General features: G+C 36.6%; 1 protein-coding gene across 4 annotated transcripts in view; it reads left to right on the forward strand.

The window, feature by feature from the left end:
* Positions 1–27,178, forward strand: part of mef2d (myocyte enhancer factor 2d) — a 266,627-nt gene that overhangs the window by 124,908 nt on the left and 114,541 nt on the right. Inside the window, exon 1 of one of the 4 annotated variants that reach the window (XM_051923307.1) lies at positions 7,676–7,765. The exons of the other annotated variants lie outside the window; for them this stretch is intronic. The gene's annotated coding sequence lies outside the window, so the exon portion shown is untranslated. Of the gene's footprint in view, positions 1–7,675; positions 7,766–27,178 lie in introns of those variants that run through there. 4 annotated transcript variants of the gene reach the window in all.

The raw sequence follows: 27,178 nt of genomic DNA on the forward strand, positions 1-27,178 counted from the left end.
CTTAAAAAATGATTTATTGATATATATTGGAATGTTTTGAAATAAAAAAAGAAGTCTAGGAAGGATATTCATCTTAAGAACGTTAATTCTTCCGGCTAGAGTGAGATGAAGGGTTGAGCATCTATGCAAGTCTTTTTTCCATACAGACAGCAAAATTTTGTTGATAAAGAGCTTTATGTTTACTTGTGATATTTACCCCTAGGTATTTAAACTGATCTGCTATGGTAAAAGGTAGGGTGTCCAATCTAATATTATATGCTTGTGAATTCACTGGAAAGAGTATGCTTTTATTCAGATTAATTCTAAGACCGGATATCTTTTGAAATTCTGTTAGTGCTGTTAGAACTGCAGGCACAGTGTTTTCTGGGTCTGATATACAGTGGTGTGAAAAACTATTTGCCCCCTTCCTGATTTCTTATTCTTTTGCATGTTTGTCACACAAAATGTTTCTGATCATCAAACACATTTAACCATTAGTCAAATGTAACACAAGTAAACACAAAATGCAGTTTTTAAATGATGGTTTTTATTATTTAGGGAGAAAAAAAATCCAAACCTACATGGCCCTGTGTGAAAAAGTAATTGCCCCCTTGTTAAAAAATAACCTAACTGTGGTGTATCACACCTGAGTTCAATTTCCGTAGCCACCCCCAGACCTGATTACTGCCACACCTGTTTCAATCAAGAAATCACTTAAATAGGAGCTGCCTGAGACAGAGAAGTAGACCAAAAGCACCTCAAAAGCTAGACATCAAGCCAAGATCCAAAGAAATTCAGGAACAAATGAGAACAGAAGTAATTGAGATCTATCAGTCTGGTAAAGGTTATAAAGCCATTTCTAAAGCTTTGGGACTCCAGCGAACCACAGTGAGAGCCATTATCCACAAATGGCAAAAACATGGAACAGTGGTGAACCTTCCCAGGAGTGGCCGGCCGACCAAAATTACCCCAAGAGCGCAGAGACGACTCATCCGAGAGGTCACAAAAGACCCCAGGACAACGTCTAAAGAACTGCAGGCCTCACTTGCCTCAATTAAGGTCAGTGTTCACGACTCCACCATAAGAAAGAGACTGGGCAAAAACGGCCTGCATGGCAGATGTCCAAGACGCAAACCACTGTTAAGCAAAAAGAACATTAGGGCTCGTCTCAATTTTGCTAAGAAACATCTCAATGATTGCCAAGACTTTTGGGAAAATACCTTGTGGACTGATGAGACAAAAGTTGAACTTTTTGGAAGGCAAATGTCCCGTTACATCTGGCGTAAAAGGAACACAGCATTTCAGAAAAAGAACATCATACCAACAGTAAAATATGGTGGTTGTAGTGTGATGGTCTGGGGTTGTTTTGCTGCTTCAGGACCTGGAAGGCTTGCTGTGATAGATGGAACCATGAATTCTACTGTCTACCAAAAAATCCTGAAGGAGAATGTCCGGCCATCTGTTCGTCAACTCAAGCTGAAGCGATCTTGGGTGCTGCAACAGGACAATGACCCAAAACACACCAGCAAATCCACCTCTGAATGGCTGAAGAAAAACAAAATGAAGACTTTGGAGTGGCCTAGTCAAAGTCCTGACCTGAATCCAATTGAGATGCTATGGCATGACCTTAAAAAGGCGGTTCATGCTAGAAAACCCTCAAATAAAGCTGAATTACAACAATTTTGCAAAGATGAGTGGGCCAAAATTCCTCCAGAGCGCTGTAAAAGACTCATTGCAAGTTATCGCAAACGCTTGATTGCAGTTATTGCTACTAAGGGTGGCCCAACCAGTTATTAGGTTCAGGGGGCAATTACTTTTTCACACAGGGCCATGTAGGTTTGGATTTTTTTTTCTCCCTAAATAATAAAAACCACCATTTACAAACTGCATTTTGTGTTTACTTGTGTTATATTTGACTAATGGTTAAATGTGTTTGATGATCAGAAACATTTTGTGTGACAAACATGCAAAAGAATAAGAAATCAGGAAGGGGGCAAATAGTTTTTCACACCACTGTATATAAAATCATATCATCTGCATATAGAGAAATTTTCTGTTCCAGTCCTTCTCTGACAATCCCCTTTATCTGATCGAATTTCGACAGTGAACCGCCAGTGGTTCAATGGCGATTGCAAACAGCAGTGGTGATGAGGATCATCCTTGTCTGGTACCACGTTCTAGCTTAAAGTAGTCTGAGCAAATGTTAATACAAACTGAAGCTTCTGGATTGGTATACAGTAGTTTGATCCATGCACAAATATTCGGGCCAAACCCACATTTCTCCAGTGCAGTGAAAAGGTAGTTCCATTCAATCATATCAAATGCTTTTTCTGTATCTAATGATAGTAATATCTCTGGGGTGTTTGATTTTGCTGGTGAATATATAACATTAAACAAGCGTCGGAGATTGGAAGATAGGTGTCGGCCTTTAATAAATCCAGTTTGATCCTGTGATATTACCGAGGGCAGCACTTTTTCCATCCTTCTAGCTAAAATTTTTGAGAGTATCTTAACATCATTATTCAGGAGTGAAATTGGTCTGTATGATGCACATTGTAACAAGTCCTTATTTTGTTTAGGAAAGACAGTGATTAATGCTTGACGAAATGTTTGAGGTAGTATTTGGTTGTCTCTAGCTTCTGTAAATGTTGCCAATAAGAGGGGAGCTAGCTGAGTGGAGAATTTCTTATAAAATTCTACGGGGTAACGATCAGGGCCTGCTGATTTCCCGCTTTGAAGTGACTTTATAGCATCTAGTAATTCTGTTAGCATCAGAGGTTTATCCAGTTCCTCAGCACTTAAAGCATCTATTTGTGGTGTCTGTAATGCATCCAGAAATGCATTAGATTGTGTGTTGTCTTCTTTGAACTCAGTAGAATATAAGGATTTATAATAATCTCTAAATGCGTGCATTATATTTTTATGGTCAATGATTTCTTCTCCATTCGTGTTGGTGATTACTGGTATTGCATTCCGAACTTCTTGTTTGTGAATTTGTTGAGCTAAAAGCTTATTAGCTTTTTCTCCGTGTTCATAGTAATGATGTCTTGACTTATAAATAAGTTATTCAGTTTCTTTAGTTGTTAAGATGTGAAGTTCTGTATGCAGGGCTTGCCTTTTCCTGTGAAGAGCTTCACTTGGACGCCTGGCTTGTTCTTCATCTATTCTAGTAATTTCGCTTCTTAGCTCTGACACTTTCTTGGTTTCTAATTTATCTCTGTGGGAAAGATATGAAATAATCTGACCTCTTAAGAAGGCCTTTAGAGTTTCCCAGAGTGTTCCTGCAGAAACCTCTGTGGGCGTGTTTGTCTCTAGGAAGAAGCTGATTTGTTTGGATATAAATTCTGTGCAGTTCTCGTCTGCCAATAGAAGAGGGTTAAAATGCCATCTGTGAGGTAAGTGTGAGGGGCTTAATGATTTTAGATCCAAGACTAGAGGGGCATGGTCGGAGATTACAATTGTGTCGTATTTGCACGATTTAATCGTAGGCAGGAAATTATTATCTATAAAAAAATAATCAATTCTTGAGTAGCTATAATGCACTGGTGAGTAGAACGAATATGTTCTTGAGTTTTCAGTTAAGAAACCTCCAGGGGTCTGATAAGTTGTGGTCATTTAAAAACTGTGTAATTGTCTTTGCAGTGTTAGATGGCGTCCCCCTGTCACAGGAGTCCTATCTAAGAGTGGATTTAAATACATAATTAAAGTCCCCAGCCATTATAATTTTATGAGTGTTCACATTGGGAATGGATGCAAATAGATTTTGCATGAATTCCTTATCATTGACATTGGGTGCATAAACATTTATCAAAATCATTTTACTGTTAAAATAGTTGCACATGACCATCACTTCAGGGTCCGATACTACATCTGATGCTACAAATGGAACTGTTCTGTGTATGAGAATTCCCACCCCTCTAGTTTTCTTTATAAAGCTAGAATGGAACATATGGCCAGTCCAGTCTTTTTGTAGTCTGAACTGATCCTTGCTTAGTAAGTGGGTCTCCTGTAAAAATACTATTTTAGCGTTTAAGCCTGTTAGGTGAGAGCATACTTTCTTTCTCTTTAATTCGTGATTCAGGCCTTTAACATTCCAGCTCACAAAGTTAACTGTCCCATCATGGAGACATTGATTCTGAGTTTTTAATGTCATTTTATAGTCTTAACTGGTAGTGAGACAGTTTTAATCTTAATTTCAAAATTCCTCATGAGTTATTGCTTTTTAGCCTATTGTTGCATTGATATTTATAGTTATAAGGATTAGAAGAATAGATTAGATATAGCCTGCTCTCCTTCTCTCCCCCCTTTATCCCCCCACTCCCCCATTTTGCCTCCCCACATGAGGCTTGATCCCACTTCGCGATGTCCCGGTCCTCTGACATACAAAGAGTCAGAGCACGTCCAAAACAAAACAAACCCCACTCCGCAGCAGCGTTAGAGAATTAAAACAAAGAGATATCTATTGCAGCTGAATTCTAAATACTGTCTGCCGAAAATATAATCATTAACAGTCTTTAAGCTTAAAATAATCTTCAGCAATTTTAAGATATTAAGATAATAAAAGAAAGAACCCTGGGAATGATTTTAAAAAGTAGTCTAGGATAAACATAGTAAATCCTAATATAGTAGTATAATGTAATAGTAGAAATAGTAGAAATAGCAACAAACCAAGAGTATGATGTTAAACAGTCTACTTTAAGGTAGTAAAAAAAAAAAAAACAACCCTACTTTAATTACTTCCACACTCGCATCTATAACTGTAATTAAGACATAAACATATAATGTCCAAGTAAAGAAAAGGATGTATAATTATAATACCAGTCTCTTTAAAAGTGGATCAAACAGCAGATGTTAGGTCCTTCCCATGTCTTGACAGAATACGGCTCCTTATTAACTTTCAAAAAAGTGTCGGAAACAGCTTCTTTAGTTCCTTTTCAGCTTCCTCCTTGCTTGGAAATACATATTATTGGTCTTGAACTTCCACTTTCAGTTTTTGCGGGATACAAGAGGCTGTATTTGATAACGGCTTTCTGTAGCAACTTTTTAATGTTAAAGTAGGCTGCGCGTTTTGCAGCTGTTAATGGTGAGAAGTCGGGGAAAATACGAATAAGATTATTTTCAAATATAATCTCTTGCTTGTGTCTGAGAAGTGCCATCACATCAAGCTTACATCGTAATCGCTCAAAGCGGACAATAAAAGACCTAGGGTTAAAGGTGCTTGATCTGTATGTGCGATAAGCAGCTGCTATCTCAATGTCGAGTTTAAAATCATCTCCAATTATTTTAGAGAGTAATTCTACTGCAAATTTCACTGGGCTTGAGTTTTCTCGTTTCTCAGGTATACCCTCAATTCTTATATTGTTTCTTCTGCACCCATCTTCCAGGGCCGTACCTAAATAAAAAGAGGAACATAAGATAACATAGGAATATAAATAACAAGTAACCTCCTTAGACTTGTACTCAACACATTGTGCTATATAACCTAACATTCTGTTTGCCTTCTTAATGGCTTATGAACACTGTCGGGAAGTTGATAGCGTAGAGTCCACTACGACTCTTAAATCCTTCTCATAAGGCGTACTCTCGATTTTCAGCCACGTACTTAAATAATACACTTTTTTATTTTTCTTCAGCCGTGGGGCACGCCTTCCTCGTGTCCCACAGGCCCAACACAGTCCCCAAAACACTCACAATAACGATAATATTGCTTCTGGCTCCACCACTCCTCCTCAGGCTTAGTCCTCCTCCTCCCGACTCTGGCTCTCCTGAGTGGTGGTGGCTGGCCTTTTTTATACCCCACCCAGAAGCATTCCAGGTGCTTGATCACCTGGCCTTAATCGCATTTCCGGGTGGGGCTGAAGATTTGACCAGCCGGGCTGCAGACTCCATGCAGATCCCCCTGACGGCTATTCCGAGCCCCCAACCAGGCTGTGGAGGACTCCATCTCCCATGGAGCCATGCGCCAGGTTGGGGAATCATCGTCTGCCAGGGAGGCTGCCACCAAGCGTCCCGGGGGAGGTATTGAGCTGTCCATGGTAGCTCCCCCGGAACAGATGCAGTAGGGGCGTCCCTGCCGGGCATGGGACCCGGCTGTCCTTCACAATGATTAATTAATTTTAATATGTGTACTTTTTTTGGTCTATGAGAGGCTTTGTGTAATATTAGTTTACTTATTGTTTTGTATTTCTTTTCCCATGTAAGAAAGTACCACAGTTGACAGTATGTTCCACTGTATTTAAAACAGCATAAATTTTAGAAGACAATCAAGAACACTTGTTGTTAATTAGGTGTAAATTTTAGCAATTACTTAAGGGTTCATTATTTAAACTTATAATTAGATAAGTGCACCATTTAGGAAAAGGAGACAAAGTGTTAGTTTTTGCAAAGCTAAGATCTTGAAACTGTAAAACAGTGATAAACCTATAGACTTTTGCTTGGAATTGATATATTAATAAGTTGTGCACTAGTTCCCTTACATGTAAATACTACACAGCCTCTGAATATTTTAGCTGATTTAGCAGGAGATCACCTTTCACCTTTAAGACTCAGAACCATAGAGTAAGACCTCTCTTTAGGTTTTATCTTATCAATATCATGTTTGGTTACTCTGTAATTGTGAAGTGTTTTTGCTGAACCTAGAGACATGACATTTCTTTGAAAATGTATATTATTTGTCCGCTAATTGAAATCAGATGAATTCTGTTTTATCCTGTTTATTTATATCAACAAATATGATTTATGTGCTTTATTTGAGTAAAGATTTACAAAAAGAATAAAATTATACAAATTAGCTACTTAAACAGATTGTATATTGATTACAGTTTTTAAAAAATACTTTTACAACAAAATAGGAGACATCCTTTGTGTAGAGCTTTGTATTATTCAAATACAGACAGTTTTTTATATTGTTGTATAACACTGTTTACTGAGTGCAGACTCAGAGTTCTTACTGATAAGGAAGGAGCTGAATCCAATTCATTAACCTCCACAGCAAAATCACCAGTCTTAAATTAGCTCTTACAGTATGAAAATAACCCCCAAAACTGTGGGCCCATAAATACACTTTAAGAGTTAATTTAACACTGGGAATTTTGCTGTGTTATTTTTATTCCATTTATACTTTACAATATGAATCGGATGTTGCTTCTTTCCAACAAATGAAAAACGATCACAAGTTAAATTTCTTTGTTTATGTTAGTTTCCTTTTAAAATACTGTTCATCTCTAAATTTAATAAATTTTAACCAGAATAAATCAGGTTGTTCTGTTTTACATTTATTCCCATAACACAGAAAGAATAAAATCTCACATACTGTAGTGCAAGTTATACCTGATTCTTTACAAACCTTTTCAAGTGAAAACTAGATCTGAGAATCCATGTGAGATGCAAAACAATGAGTGAGTCAGGCATACTTAAAGTGAGACTGTTCAACAGCTGTGACAGAAGGTGTCCCAGCTGCCACTGCCCTTTAACTACGGAGGGGGTCTGCCTGTGTGCCTCCTTCTCTGGTTATAAGCTTGTACTGCATTCATGCGTAAGAACGCACACCCATGCAGGCATGCATATGCCCTGTGCTGTCTTGACACTTGAACTGACAAATTGGAGACAGTTGTTGAGGAAGCTTCAGCAGAGAGGAAAAGAGAGAGAGAGAGACAGAGAGTGAGTGAGAAAGTGCGATGGAAAAGTTTAGGCCTCTTGTTGCTACTTGTCAGTGGTGATCTTACATTCGGCAGCAATGACCATATGAACAGAATTTGGGTTTTGTACTCCATTCGAGACAAGCAGTGTAAGTAAAACAAATAATCTGGATCATGTAATTGAAATTTGTCTTTCCTTCTTTCTTCTTAAAATGAATGAATAGTGATAGTATAGTGATGGTCACAACTAAAGAGTTTGTATTAAATTAAGTTGTTTTAGGATTTGTTTTTAAGCATTGCATTTTTGAAATTGCTACATGTGAACATGCCAACCTAATTTTAAATGTTTCTAATTACAAAAATGTTTCAAACATGGGCTAAAAGAATTGAATATGTATTTCAGAATAGAATATTTGTACACTTTGTGTATAACTTAGTGTTTATATTAAAAGTACTGTCATATATAATTTTATAAACTAATTTCAGTGTAATTAGTTTCAATTCTGTTGAAGTTAAATCTCTGAATGCATTTATTTTCTTAATCTCTTAATTGTTTGTCCTTCATTTATGTAACCAGACAATAATGGTTCCCCTAATAAGCCCAACTTTGCTTCAATGCCTAATGAACCAGCTTTTGACCTTTTCATTGTTTACTGTACAGAAATTGACTAATATCTTTGCATTAAAGACTTAATCACCATTTATGACTGTGAATTGGCTATTAAGACATTGGGGATTCTGCTTGTAAACTTTAAAAGTTTTATATGCAAAGAGTGTACTGTATAATAGAAAAAAAGAATTAAACTTTTTATACCTTATTTAAAAAAGAGGTTTTTCTCCATTAGGAAATTAGTTCTAATATTAGACCTTATATTGCTCTATTTGTTAAAGATGTCATTGTTAATTGAGTATTCAGTACCAGAATAATTACATATTCGAAAATGTTTCAATTTATAATAGTTTATAAGCTTAAATTTATTAATATAATGTTTATACTGACTATATTTGTTCTTGCAGAACATCCTCAGTTTTGTAATTTTTAATGCAATAAAATCTTATAGTTAAGAGTAGGGTTTGGTCCCTTAAATTTCCCTGTCAAGATTAAGGGAGCTTAGAAAAGGGTATGTTATGGTCATTATTGTTTGGTGTTTCGGTGACAGCATCTCCTCATAATATGGTTTACAAAGTACAAAAGAGTGTAGAACAATAGTACGATTGAGTTTAATAAATGATAAAATATAAATTCAGTGGAAATAAAATCTAATAGTATATGTAGTATATAATAGTATATATATTTTTGCAAACCTGCAATGGATTCAGAAAGTATTGAGGCCCCCTAACATTCTCATAAGTTTATATGGTGAAGCCTTCTGCTAAAATCATTTAAATTTATTTAACTTGGAGTTTGTTTGGGTATGATGGAACAAGCTTTGCACACCTGGATTTTGGGATTTTTTTGTCATTCTTCCCTTTAGATCCTCTCAAACTCTTGTCATGCTGGATAGTGACCATCAGTGGAAAGCTATTTTCAAGTCTCTCCAGAGATATTTGATTAGATTCAAGTCCGGGCTCAAAGACATTCCCAGAGTTCCCAAGCCACTCATGTGTTGTCATTACTTTGTGTTCAGGGCCATTGTCCTGTTTGAAGGGAAACCTTCAGTCCAGTCTGAAATCCATGGTGGTCTGGAACAGGGTTTTATTAAGAATATATCTATACTTTGCTGCATTTAGCTTTCTCTCAGCCACCTCTAGTCTCTCAGTCCCTGCCCCTGAGAAACAACCCCACAGCATGATGCTACCACCAAAATACTGTACATCACCGTTAGAATGGTATTGAATAGGTGATGAGCGGTGCCTGGTTTCCTCCGGACATGACATTAATCTTGGTTTCATTAGACCAGAATATCTTGTTTCTCACTGTCACAGAGTCCTTTAAGAGTCTGTTTGAAAACTCCAGGCAGGCTAACATGTGTCTTTTCATAAAACCCAGATCAGTGGAGTGTTGCAGTGGAAGTTTTTCCCTTCTCCACACATGTTCTCTGAAGCTTAGCTACAGCAACCATTGGGTTTTCGGTCACCTTTCTTAGCATGACCCATATACCACAATTACTCTGTTTATCATTTGTAGGTGTTTCAGTCTTTTTACATTTAAGAATTATGATGGCAACCGTGTCTTTGGGAACCTTCAATGCTGTAGGAACTTTAGCCTTCTTCAAATCAGTGCCTCAACACAATCTTGTCATTAAACTCTACAGTCAATTCCTCAAACCTTATGGTTTGGTTTTTGCTTGGATACACATTATCAGCTGTGGGACCTTATATAAACAGGTGTGTCCCTTTTCTAATGATGTCCAATCAATTGAATTTACCACAAGTGGACTCCAGAAACAGGTGAAAAAACATCTCACTGATGATCAATAAAATAGGATGCCTCTGAGCCAGTTTCTAGTATCCTAGCAAAGAGTCAAAACACTTGTGTGAGTTTCAGTTTTTTTTTATTTATAATAAATTTGCAAAATATCTAAAATGCTGTTTTTGATTCGTTATTCTAGGGAATTGAGTGTTGCTTGATGTAGGGAAGATTTTACATGATTTTAGTATAAGGTTGCAACATAACCAAATGTGAAAAAATGAAGGGGTCCAAATATTATCCGAATCCATTGTATGTCTTAATTTTTTTGAATGTTTTACTGTATATACATTCCTTTTAATTATAATTAGCAGTACAAGGGAGAAGTTAGTCGCACTGCTATTGCACAGCACGTTCTGGTAATCTCTTGATCTGGTTGTCCTCTTTGTTATGTTTAAATTTGCACAAGTAGACAAATGTTTTCTTCTTTACATTAATATTTTCTAAATGTGAGTAAGTTTATATATAATGTGAGTGTACTTTGTTATAAACTGATATCCTATCCAGGTTTGCATGTTTGTTACATTACCCGAATCCATTGTATGTCTTAATTTTTTTGAATGTTTTACTGTATATACATTCCTTTTAATTATAATTAGCAGTACAAGGGAGAAGTTAGTCGCACTGCTATTGCACAGCACGTTCTGGTAATCTCTTGATCTGGTTGTCCTCTTTGTTATGTTTAAATTTGCACAAGTAGACAAATGTTTTCTTCTTTACATTAATATTTTCTAAATTTGAGTAAGTTTATATATAATGTGAGTGTACTTTGTTATAAACTGATATCCTATCCAGGTTTGCATGTTTGTTTTGAATGATGTGGTGCATTTACTTAACAATAATTAAATAAGTTCGTCCATGGTATTCATTCAGTTATTCATATTCCTAGTTTTTGTATACTAATTGGCAAGGGCCAATTTAGGGTTGCCTGTAAACTGTGTGTTGTTCTGGGTTATGAGGGAAACCAGAATACCTGAACAACACACATATAAGTAAAATGTGTAAAGGCTGCCAAGACAGTGCTTAAACTGATTTAGAGGACTCTTCATTGGTAAAATGTGATCAAGCAGTAGCAATTGAAATGTTCAATAATAATTTAAAAAATGAGCAGGAGCATTAAGAATACAAGGACACTACAATACTAAACTCTAGCATTACCTGAATTAATCAATAATCACCAACAATGTTTTGCTGACACTCTGAAAGTCAGTCTTATTAGAATATCATCCTTCCAAGTAATGATTAGACAGTAAAATATTGCAGTATTTTTGGAGCAACTGCCTTGGGATGAAGATGCCATCCCATTAGTGAACAATAGAAACGGAAGGCATTGAAAATAGACATTATTTTGAAGCCATGCCTAACTACTTCACTTCAGATTTATTTTGGTTTCAAAATAGACAATAAAAGAGAGCAGGAAAACTTAAAGGAGGCTAGATACCAGTATTGCTTCAAAATGCAAAATTTTCAAATACAAGTGATTTGCAGACATACTTAAAGCATAACAAATCTGATGCTTTTATCAGTTGATGTCCACCACTTTGTTTTTGGCCTCAACGTCCATGTCCATACATTACAATTCTTTTAAAATGTCTTTTTGAACTTTTCTTATAAGCAGTTACAACTTCTGCCTTTTACGTATTGTTATTTATTGGGTACCACTTGCAATTAAATGTTTGTTTAAATGTAAATTCAAACTGTTTGTTTGAAAACAAAATCTCACTATTTCTTTAAATGGGGAATAAACACTTTATAGATCTCCATATTCTACTTATATTCTACTTTTGATAGTAAAGTGAATTGCCCCATTTAACTAAAAATAAACAAATCACTGTTTAATGAAAAAATATGTTCTGCTTTTAAATATGTGTTTAAACCATTTATTTAAATAAAAATAAAACCACAACAATGCCTCATATACCACTCCAACTTACCCAAGATCACTAAGGACACTGGTGATATTTTTTCCTTGCTGCTTGAATAAGATAAATGGCCTACCAACACACTCTTACTGTGGTGATTTGTTTAATGCCAAACCAACACAAGAAATATTTTGGCATTTCAGTGCAACATAGCTTTTTAGGTCTTATTTACAGAGAATTTTCAGAGTATTATTCAGATTTAGAAATTCTTAAGGTGTTACTTTCAACCAAAGTTAATTCTTGCTACAGGAGTTCATGATTCTCTGTTTGGACAAACGTTTCCCAACTTTTGTGTGGAATTTATCCTTAAACATTTATCCTTAATATGTGCTTTATTATTTGTTTTCATTGTTATTGTGTTGTGCATATGCAGGAGATACTCAACCCTGTCATAGACATTGTACCAGCTGCATTTACTGCCAGCTGAGCTTGTTGACCCATGATTCTTAGCCCAGCTGGGGAGAACGGCTCAGCTGGCCAAAATGTGCTTGATTTACTAGCTATGGGTGGTGGAGAAGTAAGGTTTTGTTTAAGCTTAGAAGCAGAATGATCATGTGCTAAGCTTGCATAATTCTGTTAGAATATTTATTGTATGTCTCAAAGGTTTTGTTATATCTTGTGCATTAGAGGGGGTTTAAAGGTTGGCTCTGAATTAATAAAGTTTCATGGTTGTCCATGACTTTCTAACACCTAACTACTGTGTTTTTTGCTAGGATTCACTACTATAAATGTTTTCATTGTAAATCCTGTTCATCTTGGTATATTCTAATGCTTCCACTGAATATTTTTGCTATTTTTTTCCTACCTTCATGAAAAACTGTTTATTTGTTTACATTAACTGACTTACTTCCTAACTGAAATTCTGTTTAGGTCTCTGTTATAAAAATTTAATAATAATAATAATAATTTACTAATAATTAATTGTTTTTTGTATATCTGATAGTTACATATACCACTGTACACCAAATGCTGTAGTCTTTGTAGTTTAACAGTTAAATCTGTCTTGAGCAGCTGTATCTAAGGTTGCTTAGATGATAAAGTTGCAATTGTCGCTTTTACAGTTTTCAGTCTGGCAAATATTTCAAATAACTGAAGTATCATTTTATTTTTGCTTCTCCTTTTTACATAATTTTGTCAATTTGGAGGTTTATGCCTATGTATCTAACAATATCTTGTCAGAGGTGAAACACATTTTAAATACCCTGAAAATGCTTTTACACATCATTCTCTTGTGGATTTGTGGAGCTGCAGTGGTATTTGCATACTTTACATTCATTTCTGTTTAAGACTTTACCAAGGGTGCATCTTCTCTTCTATTTCATAAATAACATAGTAAGGCACTACTAAGGCCTTTACTTGTAGTAGTAGTAGTAGTACTCCAGGATTGTCACTCTGGAGTAACTAGTTCAAGCATTTGAAGTGTTTAACTGTACTGTGTGTACAGTACTATACAGTTAGGTCCATAAATATTTGGACAGAGACAACTTTTTTCTAATTTTGGTTCTGTACATTACCACAATGAATTTTAAATGAAACAACTCAGATGCAGTTGAAGTGTAGACTTTCAGCTTTCAGTGGGGTGAACAAAACGATTGCATAAAAATGTGAGGCAACTAAAGCATTTTTTTAACACAATCCCTTCATTTCAGGGGCTCAAAAGTAATTGGACAATTCACTCAAAGGCTGTTTCATGGGCAGGTGTGGGCAAGTCCGTCGTTATGTCATTATCAATTAAGCAGATAAAAGGCCTGGAGTTGATTTGAGGTGTGGTGCTTGAATGTGGAAGATTTTGCTGTGAACAGACAACATGCGGTCAAATGAGCTCTCCATGCAGGTGAAAGAAGCCATCCTTAAGCTGTGAAAACAGAAAAAACCCATCCGAGAAATTGCTACAATATTACGAGTGGCAAAATCTACAGTTTGGTACATCCTGAGAAAGAAAGCAAGCACTGGTGAACTCAGCAACGCAAAAAGACCTGGACGTCCACAGAAGACTACAGTGGTGGATGATCGCAGAATCATTTCCATGGTGAAGAGAAACCCCTTCACAACAGCCAACCAAGTGAACAACACTCTCCAGGGGGTAGGCTTATCGATATCCAAGTCTACCATAAAGAGAATACTGTATGAAAGTAAATACAGAGGGTGCACTGCAAGGTGCAAGCCACTCATAAGGCTCAAGAATAGAAAGGGTAGATTGGACTTTGCTAAAGAACATCTAAAAAAGCCAGCACAGTTCTGGAAAAACATTCTTTGGACAGAAAAAACCAAGATCAACCTCTACCAGAATGATGGCAAGAAAAAAGTATGGAGAAGGCGTGGAACAGCTCATTATCCAAAGCATACCACATCATCTGTAAAACACGGTGGAGGCAGTGTGATGGCTTGGGCGTGCATGGCTGCCAGTGGCACTGGGACACTAGTGTTTATTGATGATGTGACACAGGACAGAAGCAGCCGAATGAATTCTGAGGTGTTCAGAGACATACTGTCTGCTCAAATCCAGCTACATGCAGTCAAATTGATTGGGCGGCGTTTCATGATACAGATGGACAATGACCCAAAACATACAGCCAAAACAACCCAGGAGTTTATTAAAGCAAAGAAGTGGAAAATTCTTGAATGGCCAAGTCAGTCACCTGATCTTAACCCAATTGAGCATGCATTTCACTTGTTGAAGACTAAACTTCAGACAGAAAGGCCCACAAACAAACAGCAACTGAAAGCCACTGCAGTAAAGGCCTGGCAGAGCATTAAAAAGGAGGAAACCCAGCATCTGGTGATGTCCATGAGTTCAAGACTTCAGGCTGTCATTGTCAGCAAAGGGTTTTCAACCAAGTATTAGAAATGAACATTTTATTTCCAGTTATTTAATTTGTCCAATTACTTTTGAGCCCCTGAAATGAAGGGATTGTGTTAAAAAAATGCTTTAGTTGCCTCACATTTTTATGCAATCGTTTTGTTCACCCCACTGAATTAAAGCTGAAAGTCTGCACTTCAACTGCATCTGAGTTGTTTCATTTAAAATTCATTGTGGTAATGTACAGAACCAAAATTAGAAAAAAATTGTCTCTGTCCAAATATTTATGGACCTAACTGTACGTAGATAATGTTTTTTCTTGATCTTGTTTGACTGTGTACTCTGGAATGGGTCACAGCTGAGTATGATTACCTTAACATGAGAATCAGCAGTTAAAAGTATGTGGTCATGGTGTTCTCCCTGGGAGGAATGTACTGTTTTCTTTGTGGTGAAGAGGGAGTAGTTACTGCTAATAGCCCTGATATTGGAAAGAGTGTGAGTACTTTAAAGTTAGGTTTACAAATAATAGGATAGGCAAAAGATCAGTGCAGATGCAAAGGTACTATATATGCAAATTCTCACATAAATCTTTCAGTTTGTTAGCTGGTCCTTATCATACTCTCACCTAGAGTAATAGGTTTCAGTATTGACTGAAAGAGTGAAATTATGGGTACAGGAAGAAGAGTTGAAGTTTCAGAATAACATTGCTGGGCTCACTTACTCATTTATGACTGTGCATAATACTTTTTTATATCAACTCTAGCTTTAGTCTTTCATGGTTTTAGGTTTATAAAATCCATTTGTGTTATGGCCCAGTGGTACAGCAAGTTGTGTTGCTGCTGGCATAAGTTGTATGTCCAGCAACGTTAACAGCAATAAGCAAGTAAGAATATTAATGGATTTTTTTTCTTCTTCATTTACTTAAAATAAATGGTGAAAAGCAATGTAATTAATTGTATCATACAGTATATATAAATCTATAAGTTTAAAGTATTATGTAAAAACATCTTCTTTAAAATGCATCCACAAATAAACTGAACTAATTAAATAAAAAGAATGGACCCTGCAGGTGGATATGTGTACACAGCAGTCAAGAAGATAAGCTCATATATAAATATATTTGAAAGAAAAAGGTAACCGGCATTTGCATCATTAGTAAAACTTGGAAGCAGCAAACTTGAAAAATTAAAAAGAATATGGAAAGGATTGTGGGGTACCATTTGTCTTAAGGGCTGATCATAGGTCTAGGTTAAAGCAAAAAAGTAAGAACTGGGGACAGAAAATGTGGAATTAATTACCTACCACAATTAGAATGTTCTGAATCCAGAGTCGTCATAGATGTCATTATGTGTCATAATACCTTGACAAGCCCAGGGTAAAAAAGAGATGGGGTTTGGGGAGCTGCATTGTGCAAAATGGGAAATATATTTATTACAAGATGGGCAAGTGCCAGGATGTTTCTCAACATTTACCAAATTTCGAGAGCATATGAAATTAAGTAACCTAAATTAGAAGAGCATTATTTTAATTTCACCATCAACCATGGCGGTGAATGATAGGTGTATCATACAGCACAGTCATATTCAGGCAAACAGAGAATATAATACAGGGCTAAACTTTGCATATCATATCTTCATGGAGCATAGAAGTAATTTAGCTTGACCAGCGTAATCTTTATCACTGGTTTAACAGTCATTTTCTGTATTTACCAGGATTACCTGATCGCCCCCAAAACCGCTTTAGAGTAAGAATCGATTCATTTCATGTTGTCTAATACTACCTTCAACCATGTCTGCCTTTCACTCCCTCTTGGTCTCAACCCCTGCACTTCCATCTTGGCACACCTTCGTCTTCACCCAGTCATCATATACCTTTCACTTCTTATGTCCAAATGATTATAGTCTGTTTGTCCTCATCACAACACTTATCACCTCCACACCAAGTTTTTCTCTTAACTTGGCACTTGTCCTTTTGGTTCATGACACCTTACATTTATAATCATTCTCATATCTGTCCTTTCCAGGTTTAGTGCAATAAAGGCTACAGAAGCTCTAAGTATATCTTTGTTATCTACATTTTACTGGATATAGTGGATATATGTTGAACTGAAGCAATGTCTTAATTCTTACTTTTCACATTGTGCCTAAGTCAGTAGACAGTCCTTTTTAAATTTAGCACATTGGTTCCGGTTGCTTCTTCTGATATGCAGAATACTGGGATCAAATTCCACAACAGGTCATTGTTAGTGTTGTATTTGCACATCGTACATGTGGGTTTTTCTCCTACATTCCCAATGACATTCTGGTTAGGTTAACTTATAATTTAAAACTGGCACCTGTATGAGAACAGGGGCAGATGCATGTGTGAATGGGCTGTGCAGTAAACTGGCACCATGACCAGGGCTGTTTCCTGGATTTCACAAACTTTTGTTGGAATTCTGAATTGAATTTGAAAGGTTTGAGAGTGTTATGTTAATCTTCTAATGGATATAATTAATATTTTTCTGTTATATTTTTAATGTACTTTCATGTAATGTTGAAATAATGTTTTATTTTATTTTTTATTTATGTTTAATGGTATGGTCTTGAAGTCAAGACAGGAGAAAATGTTCACTTTTGTTATATTCCCAGTTTCTATAGGTTGAAAGTTTAAATGCTGGTGACATTTTTGACAAGGCTCATAATAACTGTAATTGAATTTGAGGCAATTGCGCTTACAGCAGTTAATAATGCAAAGAATCTGTCACCTTGTGTGCTGAAAGATTGTGACATTTTATTATGTTTTTTTATGTACTTCTAAAGGTTAAACCTATTTCTTTAATGCTGTTTAACCTTTAATGTTTCTTTCTTAAATTCCTGAGCAAATAAAATTGTGCCTTGTTACTGTATCACTGTTTTTTTAAAGGAACTTTTATATGACATTTTAATGATGGATTTCCTAGCTTATTAATTGGATATGTAGTTCATGCAACATTTTGACTGTATCACTGGACTGAAACCACAAGGTTGTTTTTTTTTATTTCTCATCCCAATTACCCCTGTAATTCAAAACATATCTGGACTGTTCAGTTGTCAAATAGTAAAAAATTATATGCAGGAAACAATTATATTGTGTATTTTATGCATCACTTTAGATACATTTGTCAGCTAAATAAATACTGTTTCTGTAGTCGGTTCAAGTATTGTATTTGTGTCGAGACAATGAATTAAAGGTTTTCCCATTAAAGAATAAAACACAAAGTTTCTGATTCATCCCTCACCACCAAACCTTATTCTTCAATTCAAAGCAAGTCACTCCTGTCAGCACTCTGATTCTTGAAATATGGGAACAGTTGTACTTATCATTTACAAGTTTCTTTCATTAAAGGCATCAGCATAATAAAATTATATGTAAACCACAGAAAATATTTAAAATGACTATTATTTTTGAGGTAGCTATGATCTTTCCCTTTCTTATGGCAAATTTTTATGTCACACTGAAGCCATTTTTAAGTAGTTTAGTCTCTGATCCAGTTATAGTGAAGATGAAAAACATACAGGCGAGAAGCATAATTTCACAAATTACTGTGAACAGAAAGAGCAGTCTCTACTTAAACAAATTATTGCAAAAAAGTATTTTGTATTGAATTGTTCCTATAATGTTATCTGTAATATTTTGTTACTTTTAAATTACATGAAAAGGCTCAAATCTAGAGAAATATACTAGGGTCATGCGCATAAATTAAGTGTCTTATCTGGTTGCATTTATTCTGTATTATTTCAATTATTGCTTTAGTATTTGCCTATTGTATGGCAAAAACATATTTATATGCATGCCATATTTAATATTTTTTTTTACTACTGCTCAGTTTGCATTTTAGGGTGGTAGGTTTATTTGTCTGTGAAGTTAAAGTCACTGTTGCTGTACATGTGAAGTCTTGAATGACATTGTTACATAAACTGCTCAAGAAAATTAAAGGAACACTTTGAAAACACATCAGATCTCAATGGATAAAAAACTCATGCAGGATATCTGTACTGATGTGGACTGGGTAATGCGGTAGGCTAGTCCATTTTGCCGAAATTTCATTGTAGCAACTCAAAATCGTACTCAGTACTTTGTATGGCCCCCACTTGCTTGTATGCATGCCTGACAATGTCGGGTCATGCTCCTAATTAGACGACGGATGGTGTCCTAGGGGATCTCCCAGATCTGGACCAGGGCATCACTGAGCTCCTGGCCATGTCAGATGGACCAAAACATAATGTCCTCAGAGGTGTTCGATTTCATCCCGATACCTAATGGCAGTCAAGGTGCCATTGTCTTTCCTGTAGAGGTCTGTGCGTCCTTCCATGGATATGCCTCCCCAGACCATCACTTACCCAACAACAAACCGATCATGCTGAAAGATGTTACAGGCAGCATAATGTTCTCCACAGCTTCTCCAGACCCTTTCGCGGCTGTCACATGTGCTCAGGGTGAACTTTCTCTCATCTGTGAAAAGCACATGGCGGCAGTGGTGGACCTGACAATTCTGGTATTCTATGGCAAATGCCAGTCGAGCTCCACGATGGCGGGCAGTGAGCACAGGGCCCACTAGCGGACGTTGTCCCTCTGGCCACCCATATGAAGTCTGTTTCTGATTGTTTGGTCAGAGACATTCACACCAGTGGCCTGCTGGAGGTCATTTTGTAGGGCTCTGGCAGTGCTCATCCTGATCCTCCTTAACCAAAGGAGCAGATACCAGTCCTGCTGATGGGTTAAGGACCTTCTACAGCCCTGTGCAGCTCTCCTACAGTAACTGCCTGTCTACTGGAATCTCCTCTGTGCCCTTGAGACTGCTTGGAGACACAGCAAACCTTCTGGCAATGGTGCGTATTGATGCGCCTTCCTGGAGAAGTTGGACTACTTGTGCAACCTCTGTAGGGACCAGGTATCGCCTCATGCTACCAGTAGTGACACTGACCATAGCCAAATGCAAAACTAGTGAAAAAACAGTCAGAAAAGAAGAGTAGGGAAAAATGTCAGTGGCCTCCACCTGTTAAACCATTCCTGTTATGGTGGTCATCTCATTGTTGCCCCTCTAGTGCATCTGTTGTTAATTTCATTAACACCAAAGCAGCTGAAACTGATGAACAACCCCCTCTGCCCTACTTAACTGACCAGATCAATATCCCAGAAGTTTCATTGACTTGATGCTATACTCTGATTAAAAAGTGTTCTTTTAATTTTTTGAGCAGTATATAAATGACAAATACCATTTTATTAGATGAGAAAGGAAAGAAGGGTTCGCAGAAAAATAAAAAAGACCAAAACACATTTTAAGGTAAAATATATGCTTGTGGCTTTAATTCATTTCAAAAGTAAACATAAAATTGTTTTGTTATTTGTTTACTAGTATAAAGACCTAAAAGCTCTAAGCGTATTAGAAACTCTTAGTAAATATTTCAGTTTATTGCTTTGTTTGTTTCTCACAAGAAAATGTGTTCTTCCTTAGTGAGTGGCTGCTATCTTGTCCTGAGTAGCTAGCTGTACTTTATTTGCTAGCAGCTGTCTGCCCTGTTAAACTGACCAACCAGGAAGGTGACAAGTGTTTTATTTCTGTAGACACTTGTGAAACCTCCTGGAATGTTGGAACTGATGCAGTGTAGCCCTCCAATACCATGGAGTGTCATCATTTCTGCTGTACAGCAATTTGGTTGCAATTAACAGAACTAGGTTTTTAGATAAATAATGGTTAACAACATCACTATGTATGTTTCTGTTGTTTTCCCCAATTCTTACTAATGCTTATTGTTCCAAAGCTTATCACTTCAATAATTAATGGGCAGATATTTGTATTCATTATATAAATTGTCAAAATTCTGACTGGCATATTAATGTCAGTTTATAAGCGCTAAAAGTATGAGTGTTTATCTCATTAGAATCATTAGTTATAATGTATTAAAATATGAAGTGTGTTCCTAATTTAAGTAATTAAAAAATTGTCAGTTGAAAATCAGCAAATGTTTGCTCTTTCATTCAGTGTACCATTTCAACAAAATGTAACAAAATTTTTATTTTCAGGGTAGATTTCACAGTGCAGCAGACTATGAAAATTATTAATATTTTTGTTTTTTAGAGATGAGCTGTGTCATTCCTCTTTATACAATATATTAATTGAGCTGTACTTTTCAAATTTGCACTTCACAATATGTTCTTTAAATCTGTGTATTACTATGATGCTTTTTCATGGCATACACAAGATTATTCATATTATAAAAAGACCAGTTCCTTTGGGTAATGTATTGGCATGTAGTTATGTCTTCAAACTGGTTTACATACTCTTTTCAATATAATTGTTAGGGAAAAGAGTTCATTTCTGTGTGATGCTCTAATTGGGGATGTTTAGTACTTTGTCTATATTTAGTACTTCCATCTAGAAACAATGCTTACTACTATGTATAGTATGTATGGATATATGCATGCAAAAAATACATAATAATATACTGTATTTCCAGATAAAGATTAATCACATTTGACAAATGCCAGTGTCAATATTTATGTTTCCGTAGTGACATTTATTTTAGCTTCTTTAAGTTAAACTAATCAAAAACAAAATATTTAGTACATGTGTTTAAAATATTTTATTTCATTCAGATTTAGTTGCTAGCTACTGTACATGGCAAATAAAGTGACATTTATATAAAAATGAAAAGGTTTGCTAAAGTAAAACATCAAAACATTCTATAAAGTACAAGAAATGAAACAATGCAATACCTCCAAGGTGAGACTTGTGGGGCACAAAAATATTCTCTAAAAAAAGCTACAGACTCTTCTCAAAGTACTGTGTGATAACATCAACCTTAAAACCAAAAGGTAATCCTTTTATCAGGCGGTCACTGCTTTAACAGGTTCTGTGGTTGATTTTTGGTTTCTCGGTATTTTTTTACTTTCTGTCAAGACCTGTCTGTAGCAAACCAAATATCAACAAGAGAAATTAATTTCCGCTCATTGCATGTTCAGCTAAATTCAGTTACAACAAAAAATATTTTTAATGCAGCCCAAAGATACATTTGCAGTATTTATTATATGTCTTCTTCAGAACATTTTATGTTGTTCAAAAGTAAAAGCAGTAATGTTACGTGCTTTTTATAAACATCCTCTGTAGTTCGTACTAGTGTACTTTATTTTACACATGCTTCAGCATTTAGGAGTGCAGTACAGTGGGAACATACATGTGTTCATACCATATTTTATTGCAATTTGCATGGCACAGCATTTTTTGTATTAAATACTCAACTTTAGTTAAGTTTAGAATTTCTGGTATTTTATAACACATTTTCTTAGTGGAGTGTTATGTGTTCCTGGTTAATAAAAGCATACTGCATATAAAAAACAATGTGAAAAATCTAAATAATCAGTATGGTTAAGCAACCATAGTTTATAAGTGAGCACGTTATTTTTGTAAATAAAATTGTTTGTTATTACATTTTATAGAGCATTCTTAAGACTGCAGGAGTATTTTCTGAAATAGTTTATAAGTTGTATGTGGAAAAGATGTTCTTTTGTGTGATCTTTTTCAGATGTGAAATTAACAGGGCATTAAAAACATCCTGATTCATAATAAGACCTACCTTTCCATACTCTGCTTCCTAAATTTAATTTACTATACTTCCCTGAGTTTTTCCTTTCTTTTCCTCTCTCTATCGCTCCTTTAGTAAACTCAGGCTAATTTAGTCCTTGCACAGTCACTAACACAGAATGGCCAATTCAGGGAAAACCTTAGATCACACCCAATGGGGTCACTTGCAACATTCATTTTTACACAACTCCATTAGTCGATCCATGTCAGAATCTATCCGAAGATTTGTCGATTATCAGGTACTGAGGTTATTGAATTTAAGTAAAGGAGCAGGCCTTGTAAGTACTTCTCCTTCAGTGCTTGGTCATCTTTCCCTTTCTCTATCTCTCTTTCTCACACACACAGTATCTGTATGGAATCCTTTTATGATCAGCTTCTGAAGATTAGTCTAACAGTCTATGTACATCTTTGCACTGTATTTCTCACTCAGGTCCATGTGGCCCATGAGAATTTTCATCTCCAAAATGCCACTGGTTATTTTTATGGAATTGGGAAACAGTCATTTTTGCTGTAGTTCACTCTTTATCATAAGGAAGTAATTTCCTGCACAAATTATGGTCTAATAATGGCCTGAAAATAAGTGTTTTTCAGGTATAGAGAACCAAAAAGCTCAATGTCTTGCATAGCTAAACATCAAGATAAATACGTTAAATCATATGTAGGGTATTATTTTAACACAATGAATAACAAAGTATACATTGTATGGAATATATTTAAATTTATATACATAATTATACAATTGTTTATAATATATACAGTCTATATTTGCAAGTATTATATATGTACACTGTTTGTTATTTAATAATATTTGTTCTTATGATTGACTGTTTTGCAACCTTATGACATGTGGGTAGAAACTATCCCTGAATCTACTGATGCAAGTTCAGATGATCCTGTATTGTTTACCAAATGGTAGGAGTGAGAAAAGAGACTGTGCAGGCTGTCTGAGATCTTTAATAATCCTGTTTACCTTTCTAAGACAGCAAGTGTTGAATATTTCCTGAACTGAAGGTTGCTTTTAGTCAGTAGAATCTTGTGCCACCTTTCAACACCCTCTGCAGGGCTTTACATTCTTGAGCTGAGCAGGTGAAACACCAGGGTATGATGCATCCAGTGAGGATGGACTCTACTGTGAACCTGTCATTTAATGATGATTTATTACCTATTTCTACTATTGTTAGTTCAACTGCTGCAAGTGAATTTTTTTAACTAACTGGTTGGAACTAGATCTAATGAATAAGTTGTAGGCTACATATTGAAAACAAGACCTCTTGCTCTGTTATCAATTTAAATTTAGTAAGATACAATTTGAGGAGAGGTATGATATAAATTTGAAGAAAAACAAAACAAGGCAATAATAAAAATGGAAAAGATTATGTATTTTGTTGGTAATTGAATTTTCATTTAGTTTAAAGTGTATTTCTATTTAACTTAGGTTTAGCATCTATCTAGCTACTTTATAACAAAATATTACTGTTTATGCGTGAGTTTCTGGTCCCTCTGACCAATCTGATTGATCAGTTTGCCTTTGGTCTAGTTGGTCAGTTTGGCTTTGGAGGCTCCGTGGCATGGATGATGACACAATACAATAGGGGCGCAAAGTTAAATTCCTAATTGTGATTTTTTTTTTATATGTACGAAAAAGAAATTAAAATGGAGCATATCAACAACAACAATGAGTGTAGCGTTGAATCTTAATGAGGTGCAACTCAAGTTACCGTCACAGACAGGAAGTGTTCACAAGAGTGTGAATAATGTTTTCACTGCATGTAATGGGGGCCCATCTACCTTTGGTGGTAGTCAAAATGACAGAGTCTGAGAAGCAGGCTTTATGGGAACATGATCGAGAGAAGCTGAGACACTCAAGGATACCCAAGAGAGGCATAGGGGAAACGTTGTGGGCACACATAAGAGAAGAGATATCAAATATCAAATATTTTAAAGTTTATTTGATTACATGTATTGACAAGTAATATAGTTAGAGGTTATTAAAAATTTAGCAATGAAATAACAAAGTTGCTGGAACAAAAGACCTATGCTGTGAATAAATAATGTCCTAATACTCTGACTTTTCATTATCTGCTTGCATTGTCCTTTGCTTACCACTTGTTTTGTCGTCTTTTTTTTTTTTTTTTTGCAAATATAAATCTGCACTTCTCTGTGTCAGAAGGTTTCAACAAACAGACTTGTGTATTGCAATGAACTTGCAATGCCCTAGATAGGATAGCACTGTAAAAATTGTATTTTTTAATTTTTTTACTAAGACCTAGAGGTTCAGCAGTACAGATATTTATCTGAAACAGCGATTTGCCATTGAGTAAGAACACACTGAATAATTTATATTAGTTATATCTAATTTGTAACTTATTAAATAAAGAGATAATGTGTTTTGTATGTTTTACTATCAAAATATAATTTAGATCTAACCACTTTTAATTTTGTACTAGTTTAGGATTTTCTCAGGGCTTCAGTTATGACCTGGAATTGTGGAAATAGTGTCTATTACTTAAAAATACCACATGGTTTAACTCAATAAAGTGGGAAAATACTATATTTTCAATCCAGGAGAAAAGTTTTCACCCTATTATGTAATTAACTGAGAAATAAAAACATGCATTTCTTGCTTGGAGAGCAGGAAAATGCAACCAATCAGCTGTCACTTGCAATAATTTTCAATTACTGTGCTAAACATTTGAATGTGGATTTTGAAATGTTAGAAAAAGTAGTTGCTTTTAAAACAGCATCATACTTAAACCTGAGAAATGAACAGGTGCATCAAATTCATTCCTCTGATTGTAATGAAAATAACTATAATTGTCTGTTTAATCATCCATCCATTTTATAACTGGCTTATCCAGTTTAGATTAATCTGAATTGGGTGCCTATCCCTTCAGTAGAAGGCACCAGACTGGAAACAACCTTTGACAGCTCACCACCCCACATAACCAAGTGTAACTGCAATGTAGGCTCCAAGTAGAAAGACTCATCTTTCTACAGTGGTGATGAAATAAGCTGCTTCAAAGATGCATTCCAAAAATGTGTTTTGTGTTTCAAAGCTTCAGCATTGTCAAGCCATTCTTTTCCTCAGCTGCTTTGCAGCAGAAGGAAAGTCTCTCGTAATGCTACAAATGTAGGTAATGCATTAACAGAAGCACATAACTACAGAGATGCACAGTTAGCAGGGTTGCTAGTATATCAAGCTTCATTGTTTCTAAAGAAAAAGAACACTATAGATTGGTCATGTTCTTTGGATTTTCAAATAATGTAAGTAATGTTCATTAGTATAACATCTAAAATATGATATATATTTGAGTAGTTTGGAAGAAAACAGCCACTAAGCAGAAAATCGCCCCCTGTGCCACAAACATTATTTTTCATCCCCAAATGTTAAAACTTTTTCTGAATGTACAATGAATTTCAGTTGTTGATAATATTTTGTAATACAAGATTTAGTTAATTGTTCATCCATCCATCCATCCATTATCCACCGCTTATCCGAGGTCGGGTCGCGAGGGCAGCAGCCTAAGCAGGGAAGCCCAGACCTACCTCTCCCCGACCATCTCCTCCAGCTCCTCTGGGAGGACCCCGAGGCGTTCCAAGGCCAGCCAGGAGATATAATCCCTCCAGCATGTCCTGGGTCTGCCCCGTGGCCTTCTCCCAGTGGGGCATGCCCGGAACACCCCCCCAGGGAGGTGCCAAAGGGGCATCCTACCCAGATGCCCGAACCACCTCAACTGACTCCTCTCAATGCGAAGGAGCAGCGACTCTACTCCGAGTCTCTCCCGGATAACTGAATTCCTCACCCTGTCTCTAAGGGAAAGTCAAGCCACCCTGCGGAGAAAACTCATTTCGTCCGCTTGTATCCACAATCTTGCTCTTTCGGTCACTACCCAAAACTCGTGGCCATAGGTGAGGGCAGGAACGTAGATTGACTGGTAAATCGACCACCTCGCCTTTTGGCTCAGCTGTCTTCACCACGACGGACCGTTGCAGAGCCCGCATTACTGTGGATGCCGCACCGATCCGTCTGTCAACCTCCCGCTCCATTCTTCCCTTACTCGTGAACAAGACCCCGAGATAATTGAACTCCTCCACTTGAGGCAGTACTGTGTTCCCAACCCAGAGAGAGCATTCCACCCTTTTCCGGCTGAGAACCATGGCCTTGGATTTAGAGGTGCTGACTCTCATCCCTGCTGCTTCGCACTCAGCTGCGAACCGCTCCAGTGAGAGCTGGAGGTCACTGTCCGATGAAGCCAACAGAACCACGTCATCCGCAAATAGCAGAGACGAGATACGAGATTCTGAGGTCATCGAACAAGACCCCCTTTGCTCCTTGGCTGCGCCTAGAAATTCTGTCCCTATAACTTATGAACAGAATCGGTGACAAAGGGCAGCCCTGGCGGAGTCCAACCTAAACAGGAAACGAGTCTGACTTATTACCGGCAATGCGACCAAGCTCCTGCTCCTCCTGTACAGGGACTGAATGGCTCGTAACAATGAGCTTTGTACCCCAAACTCTTGGAGCACACCCTTGGATGCTTCGAGGGACACGGTCGAAAGCCTTTTCCAAATCTACAAAACACATGTGGACTGGTTGGGCAAACTCCCATGCCCCCTCCAGGATCCTGGCCAGGGTGTAGAGCTGGTCCAGTGTTTCACAGCCGGGATGGAATCCACATTGTTCCTCTTGAATCCGAGATTTGACCGTTGACCAAACTCTCTTCTCCAGCACCCCTGAATAGACCTTACCGGGGAGGCCGAGGAGTGTGATCCCCCTATAGTTGGAGCACATCCTCTGGTCACCCTTTTTAAAAAGGGGAACCACCA

Source organism: Erpetoichthys calabaricus, chromosome 2 (genome assembly GCF_900747795.2).
Source record: "Erpetoichthys calabaricus chromosome 2, fErpCal1.3, whole genome shotgun sequence".
Taxonomy (NCBI): domain Eukaryota; kingdom Metazoa; phylum Chordata; class Cladistia; order Polypteriformes; family Polypteridae; genus Erpetoichthys; species Erpetoichthys calabaricus.